This window comes from Brassica napus, unplaced genomic scaffold (genome assembly GCF_020379485.1).
Source record: "Brassica napus cultivar Da-Ae unplaced genomic scaffold, Da-Ae ScsIHWf_361;HRSCAF=568, whole genome shotgun sequence".
Classification (NCBI taxonomy): domain Eukaryota; kingdom Viridiplantae; phylum Streptophyta; class Magnoliopsida; order Brassicales; family Brassicaceae; genus Brassica; species Brassica napus.
In genome coordinates, this window is record NW_026016442.1 from 3,180 (window position 1) to 19,578 (window position 16,399).

The following is a 16,399-nucleotide window of genomic DNA, read 5'->3' on the forward strand; positions in this document are numbered from 1 at the left end:
CTTGATGGATCTTGTTCGGAGGATGTAATCTATCTCCAACAAATTGTTGTAACTTTGTTAGTGAGTAAGTGTAAATGATAGCAAGCCAGGACACATAAAGAATCAACCTCCATCTTTTCCTTTTTTTTCAGCCAGTGGATGAAGCCATGGAGGCTGCCATAGCGCCATCTTCGGTCGGGCTCGTGTATTTTTGTCTTCTCTTTTATGTCTAGTTTTTTATGCATGTAGATGTTTTGATGCAAATGCGTCTTATGTCAGAACTATTTGATTCTGGGTGATTGTGGAGCTTGTGGTCCCATATCTTTTTGATATTTTGAGTGGGGTTTGTCTCCAATTACCAACTTAATTTTTTCTGATCAAGATCTTGTGACAAATATGTCTTTCGCCGGATTCTAATCTTGTGGGGTCTAGCGAGTCTTCTAGCTTCAATAGTCTATTTTCAGTTTGGTTTCCGCCTGGTTCGATCTATCCCCTTCTCATCTCATCAAAATATAGTTATCTTCAAGTGCTTCTATTCATGTATTTTTTTTTTAAATTCCGAGATCGGTAACTGTTCGATTTTTTATGAAATCCATTGATTATTTTTGTTTTCGGTTCCGTTCAGGTAACATGGTTAGGAACTGGGTAATATCCCTTAAATTTCTGTTCCAATTTGTTTCTAGGTTCATTTTCAGTTTTCTAGGTAACTTAGATAAATTTAAATATTTCGAATAAAAACTGTTTGGGTAATTCAATTCTTTCAGAATAATTTTAAATATTTTGGATAAAAATAGTCAGATAAGTTTTTTTTCTCGGTATTCGGTTTATAAGTAGTATTTAAAAAATTTTGGTAATATTCAAATTAAATAGAATTGACATTTTAAAATATATAAATTGTATTTTAGATATTCCGATGTCCATTCGGTTATGGTTTGGTTTCTGTTTTTTTTTTTTGGTTTTATAAATATAGAAACAACTCTTTTATTTGTGAACATCAGTCTGGTTCTGGATTCATTCTTTTTGTTCGGTTCCAGTTTGGTTTTTGATTCTCGGTTTATATGCACATACTTTTTATGAAGCATTAGTTTAACACGTTGAAAGGTAATGTGTGCTTCTATGGAGGAGGACTTCATTTCTGTTGTTTGGATATCTGCTTCTTCAGTAATTGTTATGTGGAATGATTTCTACGACCTTTGAAGTATGCTATTCCAAAAACAAGAACAAAATATTGACAATTTTAATGCAGACATGACGATATATAACAGGAAAAAACAGGAAAAATAACTACTAATTAAGGACAAATATAGAAAACAAAACATGTATATATATTGTCCGACTGGTGACCATTCTGGAAACAAGAGAAACAAATAGAAAATGAACGAATAGGAATAAAATTGTAGGAATGAAAATGAATGGTTGTTCCATCCCATATTTAACAAGGAATCATTTTGGCTCTAAATGGTGACCAATGGTAATCATTAAAACAAGCAAACAATATATAGTTGCAAATTAGTTAAATTGGACGATCATAACACCCCCACACATTAGGCCTGAGACTTATTATCCGATATCTGGATTCGATCCGAGATCTGCTCCGGATCCGCTTCGAAAATAGGATATCTGGGGTGCCCGGATCCGAATCCGGATAGTAAAATCTTGGATCCGTCCAAACCGAATCCGAATATCTTAATTTTTAGGTCCAGATATCCGGATCCGGATCCGTATTTTTAAAACATTAAATTTTTAATTTAATTAATATTTATATTTGATATATTAATATTTATACATGAATTAATCTCATAATATTATATTTTAGTTTTTACAATATGTTTAGCAAGTCTCTCAAAACCGGAGACAAACACTTTTCACTATGAATCAAATAGATTACAAGCCTCGCACTAGTTGCGTGTTCTATGGACGATTATATGTTTATGTGTCTAACAATGAGAGCCTAGACCCTATTTATACAAAATTGTCTAATGTGATTTCTTGTTGTAAATGGAATAACATGTTTATCCTAAGTTTATAAGGTTTTATAAAAAAATTTGGATAAGGATGAAACTAACCAAATCTTTTTAATTCTTCAGGTCTTGTACGAAGCTCAGTAGCCGGCCAGAATGACCCAAGAGACATCAAGGCCTCACATTCTCCATCTTGACTCTTTGGTCATTCCTTGGCTTCTCGGTTTCTCCATCTCTCTCTCTCTCTACGAAAAGAAACCCAAAGCTCCGACGAGCTCGCCGCCTCGTTTTCTCCGACGCACCACCTGTTCCTCGACACCGTCTTTATGGGAGACGTATGCGTTCTCCGATCCTTGCTTCTCTTCTCTTTTTGAACACTTCCTCTCTTCGATTCTCTGTGAACAGACAAGATCCCAACATCACCGCCGCTTGTCTTCACCGGTGTTAGCTTCCACCGCCTCCACCATTAAAATCTCAGGTTTCGTTTGCTCTCTCTTGTCTGTGTCCTTAGACATTTGAACAAAACCCTAACCTTTGATTTCTATTTCCAGCTCGTCCCTTGATGAATTCAGCTTGACTTCTGTGATTCTCCGGTGACAAAGTTCCTCTTGCACACCAACCTCACAACATAACCGAACCAGACTTGTCAAAGCTCAAAGGTATCTCCTTTTGCTTTGACTTCTTCCACTTTGATAAGTGTCTTAAGCCCCCTTTGTAACCTGTAATGAAATTCCTTAGCTAAATGATTAAACATATCTCCTTGTTTAATTTCCAGCTCATGGTGTCGACGTCTCTTCACCACCGTTGCTTCCTTTAGGTAACAGACACAATTGTTTCTTCAATTTATTTAAGAACTTAAACCTGTAAACTAATAGCTTTAAGTTTACAGCTTTGTTGTAGACGTTTCCTCGCTGCAACCATACGACTTCAGGCAATCTTCTGAACTCATCTTTTACCAAGCTTTATAAATTCCTGTCAAACCATCAGTTTGCTTTTCCTGAAACTGATTCCTTCTTTTGTGGCCTTTCCGCGAGGTGAACAACTCGACAGCCTTGTCACCTGCAGCCACATGAGACCTACTAAGGCAGAACCTTGAGGATCTCCAAGCATTTCTCGAACTTCTGTCCAGGTACACACTTAGTTAGGAAAACCTCCGGATTGATAGATGTGTGAATCTTATAAACCGTAACGTCACCAGCCTCAGTTACGTCTCTCATAAAGTGTAGTCTAGTATCTATATGCTTAGTCCTTTCATGGAATCCTCCATTCTTAGCTAAGTGTATATCACTTTGAGAATCAGGCAACACTCTCACATCGTCTTGCTCAAATCCAATTTGCTAACAAACCTTTTAGCCATAGTGCTTCTTTAAAAGCTTCGGCTAAGGCCATATATTCTGATTCTGTCGTTGATAGTGCGACAATATGTTGGAGACCTGATCTCTATAGCTTATTATGTTGCCTCCGAGTTGAAACACATATCCTGTAACAGATCTTCTTCTATCCAAATCGGTTGCATAGTGTGCGTCACATAACCCTCGTACTTTGAAATCTTCTCCTTTAGTAAACAATAGGTCTGAATCTAGAGCTCCTCGTAGGTATCTCATCACCCACTTAACAACTTCCCAGTGTTGTCTTCCTTGCTTGCTCATGTAACGTCTGATCAAGCCCACTGTGAAACATAATTTCGGTCTAGATCCCACCATTGCGTACATCAAGCTTCCAACCGCTGATGCGTGTGGTACTTTCCTTATGATACTCGCTTACATGTCTTCTTCTTCTTGTGTCAAACTTTAAGTTTAAATTGTGGTCCGACAGGAGTAACCACTGCTCTGCTCTTTGCCATGTTAAAAGTTTCCAGAACCTTCTATAAATACTTTCTTTGCGATAGCTTTAGAGTTCATTTCTTCATGTCTTTAATAATATCCATCCCAAGTATTCTTGAAGCTGCTCGAAGGTTCTTCATCTCAAACTCTTTCTTCAAGCTATCTTTGATTCTCTTAATTTCTTTAGAATCCTTTGATGCTATCAACATGTCATCGAGGGGTCGTATGCGCTTCTGTCGTATGAGATAAATCCGAACCTTTCATGTAGAGACAAGGGTCGTATGCACTTCTGTCGAAGCCTTTTTGTTTCATGAAGCTGTCGAATATTCTATTCCATTGTCCTGGTGATTGTTTTAATTTGTAAAGAGATTTCAACAAGAGACAAACTTGATCTTCTTTCCCCTTCTCAACAAAACCTTCTGGTTGTGCCATAAAAATCTCCTCGTCCAACGTTCCGTATAAGAAAACTGTTTTCACGTCCAGTTGTTCTAAATCAAATCGTAATTTGCAACAAGTGACAACATAATTCTGATCGACACGTGTTTCACCACTAGAGTAAACACCTCTGTGTAATTGATCCCTTCAACTTGTGAAAACCCTTAGCTACTAATATAGCTTTACATCTCTGCTTCTCAACTTCAGGAATGCCTTCTTTCAGCTTGAAGACCCACCCACTTGCTGCCAATGATCTTCTTATTCTCTGGTTTTCAACCAGCTTCCAAGTCTGATTTTTCTCCAAAGAGTCCATTTATTCTTGCATTCCTTCGTTCCATAACTTCCAGATTTTACTTCTTCTTGCTTCTAAATAGAATTTAGGTTCATCCATATTTATCTCTTCTGTTGTAGCTAGAGCATAAGCCATGCAGTCTGAATCATCAAGCCTAGAAGGCTTCTTCACTTCTCTTCTGATTCTGTCTCTCGCAAGAATGTAGTTATCTAGATTTTCTCGTTAAGCTTCCATAACTTCTTCTTCACTTTCCGAGCTTAAGGATTCGGTTTCTGAGTTTTCTGATGCTGGAGAAAATCCACCTTGAACTGTATCCTCTGTGTCTTCGTCAGTAACTACATTTGAAGGTCCTTATCAGCACTGGATTGAACATTACTTTCTTTGTTCTCTTCTTCATCTCGCTGATTCCTTTGATATCTTTAAATATATCTTCTTCATTAAAGATCACGTTTCTGCTTACTGAACATCTTAGCTCTTCTGGTAGTCAAATCCGATAGCCTTTAGTCCCCTTAGGATATCCCATGAAAACTCATTTCATTGCTCTTGGACTGGTTTTGGCTTGAGTCACGTGAACATATGTTGTGCATCTGAACTTCCTTAGATGGTTTAGGTCAGCTTTAGTTCCAGACCACATCTCTTCCGGTAGTTTGAAGTTAATTTCTGAACTTGGAGATCGGTTGATCAAGTAGACAGCCGTCAAAGCTGCTCCCGCCCAGAACTTTTGCTCTAAGCATGCCTCTGTCAACATACACTGAACCTTCTCCATAATCATATGGTTCATGCGTTTTGATACTCTGTTTTGTTGTGGAGTATAGACGCATGTTATGTGTCGTTTAATCCCTGCTTCCTTACACAAAGTGTCCATCTATGTATTCCAGAATTCTAATCCGTTATCTGTCCTAAGACACTTCACGTTCTTTCATGTTTTTGTCTCCATTCTGGCTTTCCATTCTTTAAAGTTCTTTAACACTTCATCCTTTAGGAAATAGATCCACACTTTCCTAGAAAAGTCATCAATTAATGTAACAAAGTAGTAGCATCCTCCTAGACTTTCAACCACCAAAGGTGAACCCCATAAATCGGAATGGATGTATTCTAGGACTTCCTTAGACGTATGCTTGCCCTTTGAAAAGCTTAACTTATGTGCTTTTCCCAAAACGCAATTCTCGCAAAACTCCAGTGTCTTCACATCCTTCTCTCTTAAGTATTCATCTTTGACTAGGATATGCATGCCCTTTAGACTCATATTTCCAACTCTAGAGTGCCATCTCTTAGTCAGATTGATATCCGGCCTTGCGACTGCAGCTTCACCATTCAATACCGTTTCTTGTAAGTAATAAAAGCCATCACAGTATTTTCCAGAAATAACCTTCTGATCTCCTTTGTAAAACTGCACCATGAAGTCTTTGCCTTCATATGTGCATCCCATCTTCTCCAACAAACCTTAGGATATAAGGTTTCTGCCCATTGTTGGCATGTAACGCACGTTTGATCCATCATCGTTCAGGATCCGGATCTTTCCTATCCTTTTGATCTCGCTGAAAAAGTTATTTCCCATCAAAACCTTCCCTCCTTCTATGTCTTCAAGATCAAATAAAACATCTTTATTCGTAGTGATATGGAATGTGCAACTAGAATCATGTACCCACTTGTGCTTAGTAGCTTGCTGGCTAGCCACTAGTACCAATGGTTCCTTCTTTTCTTCAGCTATGTTGACCGAATTTGATGGCTTCTGATTTTCTTTCTGGACACTGCTTTTTAAAGTGTCCTTCCTTGCCACACGTTCAACATTCTTTAGAGAACTTAGGTCTTGATTTTAATCTGTTTTGCTCTTAGATCTAGCTCTCCAAGTCTTGTCGTTCTTCTTCTCACCTCTGCCTCTATTTTCGCCAGCAAACAGCCCCTCCGAGTTACCTTTAGACTTGTTAAGAAGTCCCTTCTCCCTTAATTCAACTTCCTTAGAATAAGCCGAGCTTGTAACATCACGGACCGTTAAAGTCTCTTTTCCGCTGCCGTATTTTAAAGGATCAACGAGAGACTCATATTACTTAGGTAAGATGATTAAGATCTGAATAGCTTGATCTTCTTCACTGATCTTAATATCTAGACTTGCTAGATCAGCCCCAAGTTTCAGAAACACATCCAAATTTTCTTCAATGGTCTTGTGTTCTTCCATCCTGAAACCTGCATATATCTGCTTCATGTAGATTCGATTAGGTAACGTCTTTGTCTGATACTCCGCTTCTAGAGCCTTCCACATAGCCAATGTCGTTGGCTCATGCATGACCTTCCGTAGAATAAGATCAGACAGACACATACTGATCAAATTCTTTGTACGCAGCTCCTGGTCTTGATCCTTAGGGTCCGGTTTAGAATCCTTCTGTTCTTCACCTTCAACATCCATAGAAGTAGAAAGAGTTTTCTCCTTAAGAACAGAACCCAAACCAACAATCTCAAGCTGACATATCATCTAATACTTCTATAGACGAAAGTTACCCTTACCATCAAACTTCTCCACTTCAAATTTCCATGAAGTTGCTTGCATCCTCTATTAACTAAACTTGTTTCTCCTTTGTTTGCAGGTTTCTGTAACACGCCGTACCCGTCAAGCTTCAATACCAACGAGCTGAGTATTCTTCACCACACCATATAAGAATTCTCCTTGCTTGTTTATTGACTCTTGCCTTCGAATCTATGCACCTTGGATATCTGTTAACCTGGCTCTGATACCACTGGTAGAGAATCGACCTTGGCTGTTCTTGTAAAAAACGAATCAAACGCAAAATATGTTTGGCACGTTCTCTCCAAACCGGTGACTAACTGTTTTCACTATGGATCGAATAGATTACAAGCCTCGCACTAGTTGTGTGTTCTATGAGCGATTATATGTTTATGTGTCTAACAATGGAAGATTAGACTCCTATTTATACAAGATTGTGTAATGTGATTCCTTTATCCTAAGTTTATAAGATTTTATAAACTTCTTGGATACGGATGAAACTAACTCAATCTTCTTATTTCTTTAGGTTTTGTACGAAGCTCGGTAGTCGGCCCAGGATGGCCCAAGAAACATCAATGCCTCACATATGATGTAATGCGTTGAATATATATATATATATTGTAATTTCAAAAATGATGTTTCTAAATTAATGCATCTACAGACTCTAACTAGTAGATAGTTTTCTTTTAACAAAAACATCTAATATACCAAACTCTTTTTTGGTGGAAACAAAATATGTTCATATTAGTGTTTTGTGCCGAGAATGAAAAAGAAAGTTGGCTAATTTGAATCTTTTCTTTCAGCTAGAAATAGTTATGCTAGAATAAGTTCTTAGATTTTAGTAAAATATGGTAAAATTGGCCATTAATTTTTGAACTTTTAGAGATAAAATATATTTACATTGCTTTCAAACCATTTTTAAAAATACAGGACAAAAATATATATGACACTTTAACCACTATAACAATTTTTAATGTTATGCCCATAAAAGTTCAAACAAATGATGGTTATGTAATTACAAGAATGTAAATTATGTAACCTAATTATATAATATGTCATGTAAATCGTTGATACAATTTTAGATGTTTAATAATACACTGAGTCTAAAGTAGGTTAAATTGTTCAAATAAGTAAAAACAATTATGGCCATTCATATATTTGATCATTCTTTTTTTTTCTTATAAAATTTTTCTTTGGCAAATCCTATCAATAACACTTGTTGGGGTCAAAATCGGTCACGACGGAATCAATGCTTGAAAGTCCGTAAAAATCAGCATGAACGTTTTTACGAAAAAGTAATCTTCGTAAAGATAACTTTACAAAGAGCCTTGCGGTAAAATCTTGTTCAAATCTCAATCGAACCACTAAATACCGATTGTCCGAAGGAAACAGACATGTATCCAATTCCGCCGCGGACAAGCTCGAGTACGGCAATCGGACCACGGACAAGCCAAGCTCGATCGATACGCGGCGACCAAGCATGCACACAGCTCGGTCGCTACGTAGCGACCGAGCGTCCGTCCCGCTCGGTCGCTACATAGAGACCGAGCTCGAGCCAAGCTCGGTCGCTACGTAGCGACCAAGCGTCCGTCCCGCTCGGTCGCTACGTAGCGACCGAGCGTGCATTCTGTTCGGTCGTTACGTACCGACCGAACTCTTCCGAAATGTCGATACGACACCAATTCATGCATTCTCGTCTATCCTACGATGCTATCTCCCGAAGACCGTAGCAAACTCAGTTCATGTCTTCCGACCATTCTAAGACATCAATCAAACTTTGCGATAAAAACCGTGGAAAGTTCGTTCTTTATCGAAAGAAGTCGTAATAAACGTTTCGAGTCGGAAGACGGCCCAAAGGGACCTAAGACACGACTCGAGGCCCAACTTACGATTTCTTAACCAAAAGCCCATAAAACGTATGACGGTTTACGCTTGGTGCGCAAGGAAGGATAAATGTCAAGTTTCCGCGGATAAATACGAAATTTTGAGGATAAATACGAAGATCGGAAAAAATGGAATATCTCCATTTTATGCTATGACGGCTTAGGGGCAGAAGTGTAAAAGCGTAAACCGACCTTGGAGCTAGTATATAAGGAGTCCTAGGCGAGAGGCATGGGGAGAACTTTTTAGACTCGGAATTCTTTGCACTTAGAAACTTTAGGTTTTATTCTCGACAAGTTCGGTTTCTATGACTGGCACTCAATTACTAGACGAACTCGCCCAGGCAGTTCGGTCTCTTGTCCAGCTCTGTCAATTGAACTACGTTCGGCTTGATCCTCGAAAGGGGTACGTAGGCAGCCTTTAGCAAGGTCCAGTCCGAAATCAATCAAAAACCTTTTATGTATCTTTTTCGTCTTTTGTTATCGAGCTGCGACTCAACAAGGTTTGAGGTTTTAGGCCGCTAGAACTAAGTAACTCGCTGACAGCCTTTGCGGCCAAAGCTTTTATGATCTCTTGTAATGATCGCAACGCTCTTACGCGGATTCGAAATAAGATCTACTGTTTTCTCTAAACTTGTTTGTTATCTTTTCATGATTTCCGCATATATTCGGTCACTTGTCGTTGGCTCTCGCAGAGATCCGGGACCTCTGGGAAATTAGGGTTTTTCTAGTTTCCTTATTTAAACGGAAATCGATAGTGCGAATTTCGGTTCCCACAGTTTGACGCTAGAAGGAGGGTTCGTAATGGATTACTCTTACTCATGGCCACAAAACGCTTGATCGAAACGATGTCTGGATATATGAAAGACAAACTCGCAGCACTGACTGCTCCTATGGCCAACCCTTACGCAAACGCCGTAGTTTTCAACAAAATCGAAAACTTAGTCGCGACCTTCCGCCACAGGAAGAGCACTAAAACAAGCTCGCGATTTCTCCCTGTAAACACGAAGGGAAACGATAAATCTTATCAAAACCCCGTAAGTTTGGCTCATTACCGAACAAAAGAAATCTCGATGCGTAAGGGTTTTACCAAAACACGTTTTCCGAAAATATTTCGGAAGGATAAAACTTGTTCTCCCAAAAAAACCGCTGAAAAACCCCAAAGTTAATCTCGAGCACGCACACTGCTCGGTCGCTACGTAGCGACTGAGCACGCACACCGCTCGGTCGCTACGTAGCGACCGAGCACGCACACAGCTTGGTCGCTACGTAGCGACCGAGCTCAAGCCAACTCTCCACTCGCTACGTAGCGACCGGTAAGTCCTCAGAAAGGTCCTCTTTTGGATTCTCTTGTGAATCCTCATCGCCACGCTTTTCGTTTCGTCTCAATCGGAGTTTCCGTTGAGATTTTACGACGAAAACATGTAGGACTCTTCTTGGCTTGCTTCCACTCGCTACGTAGCGACCTGTCAGACCGTCAGTCGCTATGTAGCGACCTCTAAGGCCTCAGAAAGCTCCTTTTTTGGGTTTTCTTTTGAATCCTCATCGAAACGCTTTTCGTTTCGTCTCAATCGGAGTTTCCGTTGAGATTTTACGACGAAAACAAGTAGGACTCTTCTTGGCTTGCTTCCACTCGCTACGTAGCGACCTGTCAGGCCGTCAGTCGCTACATAGCGACCTGTAAGGCCTCAGAAAGGTCCTCCTTTGGGTTCTCTTTTGAATCCTCATCGAAACGCTTTTCGTTTTGTCTCAATCGGAGTTTCTGTTGAGATTTTACGATGAAAACAAGTAGGACTCTTCTTGGCTTGCTTCCACTCGCTACGTAGCGACCTGTCAGACCGTCAGTCGCTACATAGCGACCTGTAACGCCTCAGAAAGGTCCTCCTTTGGGTTCTCTTTTGAATCCTCGTCGAAATGCTTTTCGTTTCGTCTCAATCGGAGTTTCCGTTGAGATTTTACGACGAAAACAAGTAGGACACTTCTTGGCTTGCTTCCACTCGCTACGTAGCGACCTGTCAGACCGTCAGTCGCTACGTAGCGACCTGTAAGGCCTCAAAGGGGTCCTCGTTTACGTTCTCCTTTGAATCCTCATCGAAATGCTTTTTGTTTCGTCTCAATCGGAATTTCCATCGAGAATTTACGACGAAAACAAGTTGGACTCGTCTCGGCTTCCTTTCACTCGCTATAGCGACCGAGATGACATCTTCACTCGCTATAGCGACCCGTCAGGCCTCAAAGGGGTCCTTTGCGTTCTCCTTTGAATCCCCATCGAAACGCTTTTCGTTTCGTCTCAATCGGAGTTTCCGTTGAGATTTTACGACGAAAACAAGTGGGACTCGTCTCGGCTCCCTTTCACTCGCTATAGCGACCGAGATGACATCCTCACTCGCTATAGCAACCTGTCAGGCCTCAAAGGGGTCCTCCTTTGCGTTCTCCTTTGAATCCTCATCGAAATGCTTTTCGTTTCGTCTCAATCGGAGTTTCCGTTGAGATTTTACGACAAAAACAAGTAAAACTCATCTTAAACTCCTTGGCTTGTTCCTGCTCGCCCTACCTCCATCTTTGCGTTCACTTTCGAATCTCGATCGAAATGTCTCTTGTTTCGCCTCGATTGAAGTTACCATTGAGACTTTATGATATAAAAAAAAACCGCAAAGACCTGTTTTCTCGAATGGATTCAGATTAATCGTATAAAACGGCAACGGTTAACTTAACACCTTAGCCGCCTTAACTATACGATTACGTTGAACCTTTTTTGACGTCGTATATAAGGAGAAGATAACAGTCAAGTTCGGAAAATAAATGTCAAGTTTCAAAGGATAAACACCAATATCGGAAATGGCGAACATACACGAGAAGAGGAAAGGGAAATGAGCAAGCAAAACTGAGAAGAAACAAAACTGCATCTTCGAGAGAAATAAGGTATTTCCGACTTGAAATTTTTGAAATCAGACTTGAAATTTTCGTAGGAAATTACTTTGAGGCTGCCATAGAACTTTAGGGAACGTAAAACCTAGGCGGATAGTCTAGCGAACTAAGTTTTAAGCGATTTTTTCTGTCTCGATATATTGTTCCATAATTGTTCATCCAGATCTTGCAAACCGATCTAAACTCTCCGAAAGTCGAGAGACGATCGCCACGCATATCAAGCTCGCTTGCTAAAGAGAGAAAAAGTTAGAGACATGAACGTCATCTTAAAACCGATTCATTTCTGGCAATTTTCTCGGAACTGACATATCCCAAGTCGTCAACTTGGAAACAACCAAATCACAGTCCAAGCGTCGTCTATAAATTGTCCCGAATTATCGATCATTCCAAACATCAGAAGAAGAAACGTACACAACCCTTCAAAGTATCGGTTCAACCGTTTTCTTTCGTAAAAAAATGGGGGAGTAGGTACGTATACTATACTCGTATACTCCCAAACTTCAAAAACCTCTCCAAATCGTCAAGAATAGGTAAACGACAATCTTAATATTCGTCTAAACGCTAGCAACATATCCAGACGATCATGAACATAATCTCAAAAACTATACATCATTTCTTGTCGCAATCATGCGTACAGAAAACTTGTACCAATATCAAACTGAAACTCGACAATTAGCCAAAGTATTGAAGCCTTTTCCGGCTTCAGAAAGCTAGTTTCGTTTTTAAAAAAAATTTACGAGAAATCTTCAATCACCAAAGCATTTCTTTCAGTTTCCGTTGTACCAAGTAGGTCACGGAAAAGCATCGAAAACATTTGCGACGAAGAAAACTCGAGAATAGATGTAGCATCGTGCACGTTAAAAGGAGCACTTTCCTCCCGATGGTTAGCTAGATCCACCTCTGGTTGACCAATTCGTTCAAGAAACGAATGTGTCATGAGAATCCTCTAAAAAAAAACCTATGAAAAACGTTCTGCGACTAGATCGTATTGAAATAAACTTCGGTAACACTCCATGAGTAACTCCAAGCAACTTTCACCTAAAATCAAAATCACAGCAGGAACGTTTCTCGTAAAACCCGCAGAAACAACGCTACTTTGACATATGTATACATATCACTGATTTACAACCTTCGTAAAACCAGTTATATGATATGATAAATTATCGTATAGCCCACAGTCGGAAAGTATATGATAAATTCTTCGTAACAAAACTAAGTCCTAACAATCAAACGGTTAACGGGAAATCTAAACTTTTTGACAATCGACCAAGTTTGATACATTCCACAATTCACTTTAAGCCCGCTATGTTTTACCCATAATACGCGGTATCTAAGGAAAAATTCGTAAGAAAGCTTCTGGAGCTATACAAAACATCCTCAAAAATGCACGAAATAGATCTCGGAAGGCCAACACTTCACAAAGCAATATGAAGGAAATCGCTTCTTCCCATAGACAAATTTACGAGATACCTCAGTCCCAATTCCTCGATCGAAAATCAAATTATTAGCATCCAACCAGGAACAACAATTTTTGCTGCGAACATCCGTAGTCAAACAAGAACGTTTCTCAAACGCAGGGCTAAGACTAAACCCTTGCAACATCGCGAAACATCTTCAAGCCCGCAAACATTTCAAGCACGAAACGCGGCATACGAAAGAATAACAAATCTTCAGCATCGCGAGACGTCGCAGACGCCTGAAGATTCGTTTTTCGACGAAATTTCCTTCCTCGATAAAAACATTTTCTTGGAATACCAGACAGTCATACGCACTAACCTCTTCTCAAAACATATCCTTCGCGAAGACTTGAAACGGTATTTTTTACCATTAAGTTTGTTGCTGATCACAACAAACTCTCAACGTCTTAAACAGACTTAGCCATCTCGTAGAGATGACTCTCGTACATCCGACACAAGGATAATAGCGCTATAAAAGAAATCCAAAATTTTGGTCCAGCACTTCCGATCTCCGGAGAGATGCTCGATTCCAACCATACAAGTCGTATAAGCCGAGAACCTATCGCGGACTTTAAATCAGTATGAAATCAGGATGAAACTGAAACGGGATACGTAAGTCGAATTAGTCGTCGCACCCTCTAAAACCAGGAGTAAACCTAGGTCTTACCCTAAACCCAGCGCACTGTTCTCTAACATCTCTAGGCATAGTATCAAACACCCTGATACGAGATCCCAAAATTTGTCTCTTTGCCAATATTCGAGAATCTTCAGAAATCCCGCAAGTTTACACACTGCGGAAAACTCTCGAAACAGATTACGGATATAGCAGTTCACATAGAGTTAGATTACGAGATGACAACTCGAAGTCTTCCCTCTACACCCATACAAAATGCCATCGGCAGCAATACGCCTTATCATCGCTACATAAAAACTAGACCATAAAGGTCCCACTGGAAAACTAGTCATAAGAACCTTAACTCCAAGACGAACTACGAAAGGCTTGACCCTTCAACAAGGGTACGTAGGCAGCCGTCATAAGGCGCAGCCTCAATCTTATCGCGTTTTCTACTTTTAGGAGAGCGAGAAGATCACTTACCACAGACCTTTTCGACCATTAATTCCGCCTAACTCACCTAACTTGCCTAACTTGCCAAGCCACTCGCTAGAACCTCACGCTAGAAGCTCATGGTTCTAACGAGCTGGGGGGCTAACTGTTGGGGTCAAAATCGGTCACGACGGAATCAATGCCTGAAAGTCCGTAAAAATCAGCATTAACGTTTTTACGAAAAAGTAATCTTCGTAAAGATATCTTTACAAAGAGCCTTGCGGTAAAATCTTGTTCAAATCTCAATCGAACCACTAAATACCGATTGTCCGAAGGAAACAGACATGTATCCAATTCGGCCGCGGACAAGCTCGAGTACGGCAATCGGACCACGGACAAGCCAAGCTCGATCGATACGCGGCGACCAAGCATGCACACAGCTCGGTCGCTACGTAGCGACCGAGCGTCCGTCCCGCTCGGTCGCTACATAGAGACCGAGCTCGAGCCAAGCTCGGTCGCTACGTAGCGACCGAGCGTCCGTCCCTCTCGGTCGCTACGTAGCGACCGAGCTCGACCGAGCTCGAGCCAAGTTCGGTCGCTACGTAGCGACTGAGCTCGAGCCAAGCTCGGTCACTACGTAGCGACCGAGAGACCGTCTCGCTCGGTCGAGCTCGGTCGCTAAGTAGCGACCGAGCGTGCGTTCTGTTCGGTCGTTACGTAGCGACCGAACTCTTCCGAAACGTCGATACGACACCAATTCATGCATTCTCGTCTATCCTACGATTCTATCTCCCAAAGACCGTAGCAAACTCAGTTCATGTCTTCCGACCATTCTAAGACATCAATCAAACTTTGCGATAAAAACCGCGGAAAGTTCGTTCTTTATCGAAAGAAGTCGTAATAAACGTTTTGAGTCGGAAGACGGTCCAAAGGGACCTAAGACACGACTCGATGCCCAACTTACGATTTCTTAACCAAAAGCCCATAAAACGTATGACGGTTTACGCTTGGTGCGCAAGGAAGGATAAATGTCAAGTTTCCGCAGATAAATACAAAATTTTGAGGATAAATACGAAGATCGGAAAAAATGGAATATCTCCATTTTATGCTATGACGGCTTTGGGGCAGAAGTGTAAAAGCGTAAACCGACCTTGGAGCTAGTATATAAGGAGTCCTAGGCGAGAGGCATGGGGAGAACTTTTTAGACTTGGAATTCTTTGCACTTAGAAACTTTAAGCTTTATTCTTGACAAGTTCGGTTTCTATGACTGGCACTCAATTACTAGACGAACTCGTCCAGGCAGTTCGGTCTCTTGTCCAGCTCTATCAATTGAACTACGTTCGGCTTGATCCTCGAAAGGGGTACGTAGGCAGCCTTTAAAAAGGTTCAGTCCGAAATCAATCAAAAACCTTTTATGTATCTTTTTCGTCTTTTGTTATCGAGCTGCGACTCAACTAGGTTTGAGGTTTTAGGCCGCTAGAACTAAGTAACTCGCTGACAGCCTTTGCGGCCAAAGCTTTTATGATCTCTTGTAATGATCGCAACGCTCTTACGCGGATTCGAAATAAGATCTACTGTTTTCTCTAAACTTGTTTGTTATCTTTTCATGATTTCCGCATATATTCGGTCACTTGTCGTTGGCTCTCGCAGAGATCCGGGACCTCTGGGAAATTAGGGTTTTCCTAGTTTTCTTATTTAAACGGAAATCGACAGTGCGAATTTCGGTTCCCACAACACTTAAATAAAATTGTCACAGAAATAGCAGATATGAGAAAAAGCCCTCAAATAAGCATTCATTAGACCAAAAAAGACTTTATTACTCTTAAAATAAAATTTCACTCTAACCTCTAAAAGCGAAACCATAATCACTAAAATAAAATAAAAATAAATATATATATATATATATATATATATATATATATTTTACATATTTTAAGAAAGGAATATTTTTTTTTAATTTTCATATATTGAATTAATCATATATATATATATATATATATTTCATTTAATGTTTTAATGAATGCTATTTTGGAAATTTTCTTTTCTTTTTGTGTAATATTATAAAACATAAAATTATTTTTGCACTAATTAGAGGTATA

General features: G+C 40.1%; 1 long non-coding RNA gene across 1 annotated transcript; it reads left to right on the top strand.

Moving 5' to 3' along the window:
* Positions 1-2,026: 2,026 nt before the first annotated feature.
* Positions 2,027-3,689, top strand: LOC125603614. Its single transcript, XR_007335589.1, has 4 exons — positions 2,027-2,418; positions 2,492-2,599; positions 2,716-2,757; positions 2,830-3,689. It is a non-coding gene; the product is annotated as an uncharacterized LOC125603614 (long non-coding RNA).
* The last annotated feature ends 12,710 nt before the right edge of the window (positions 3,690-16,399 follow it).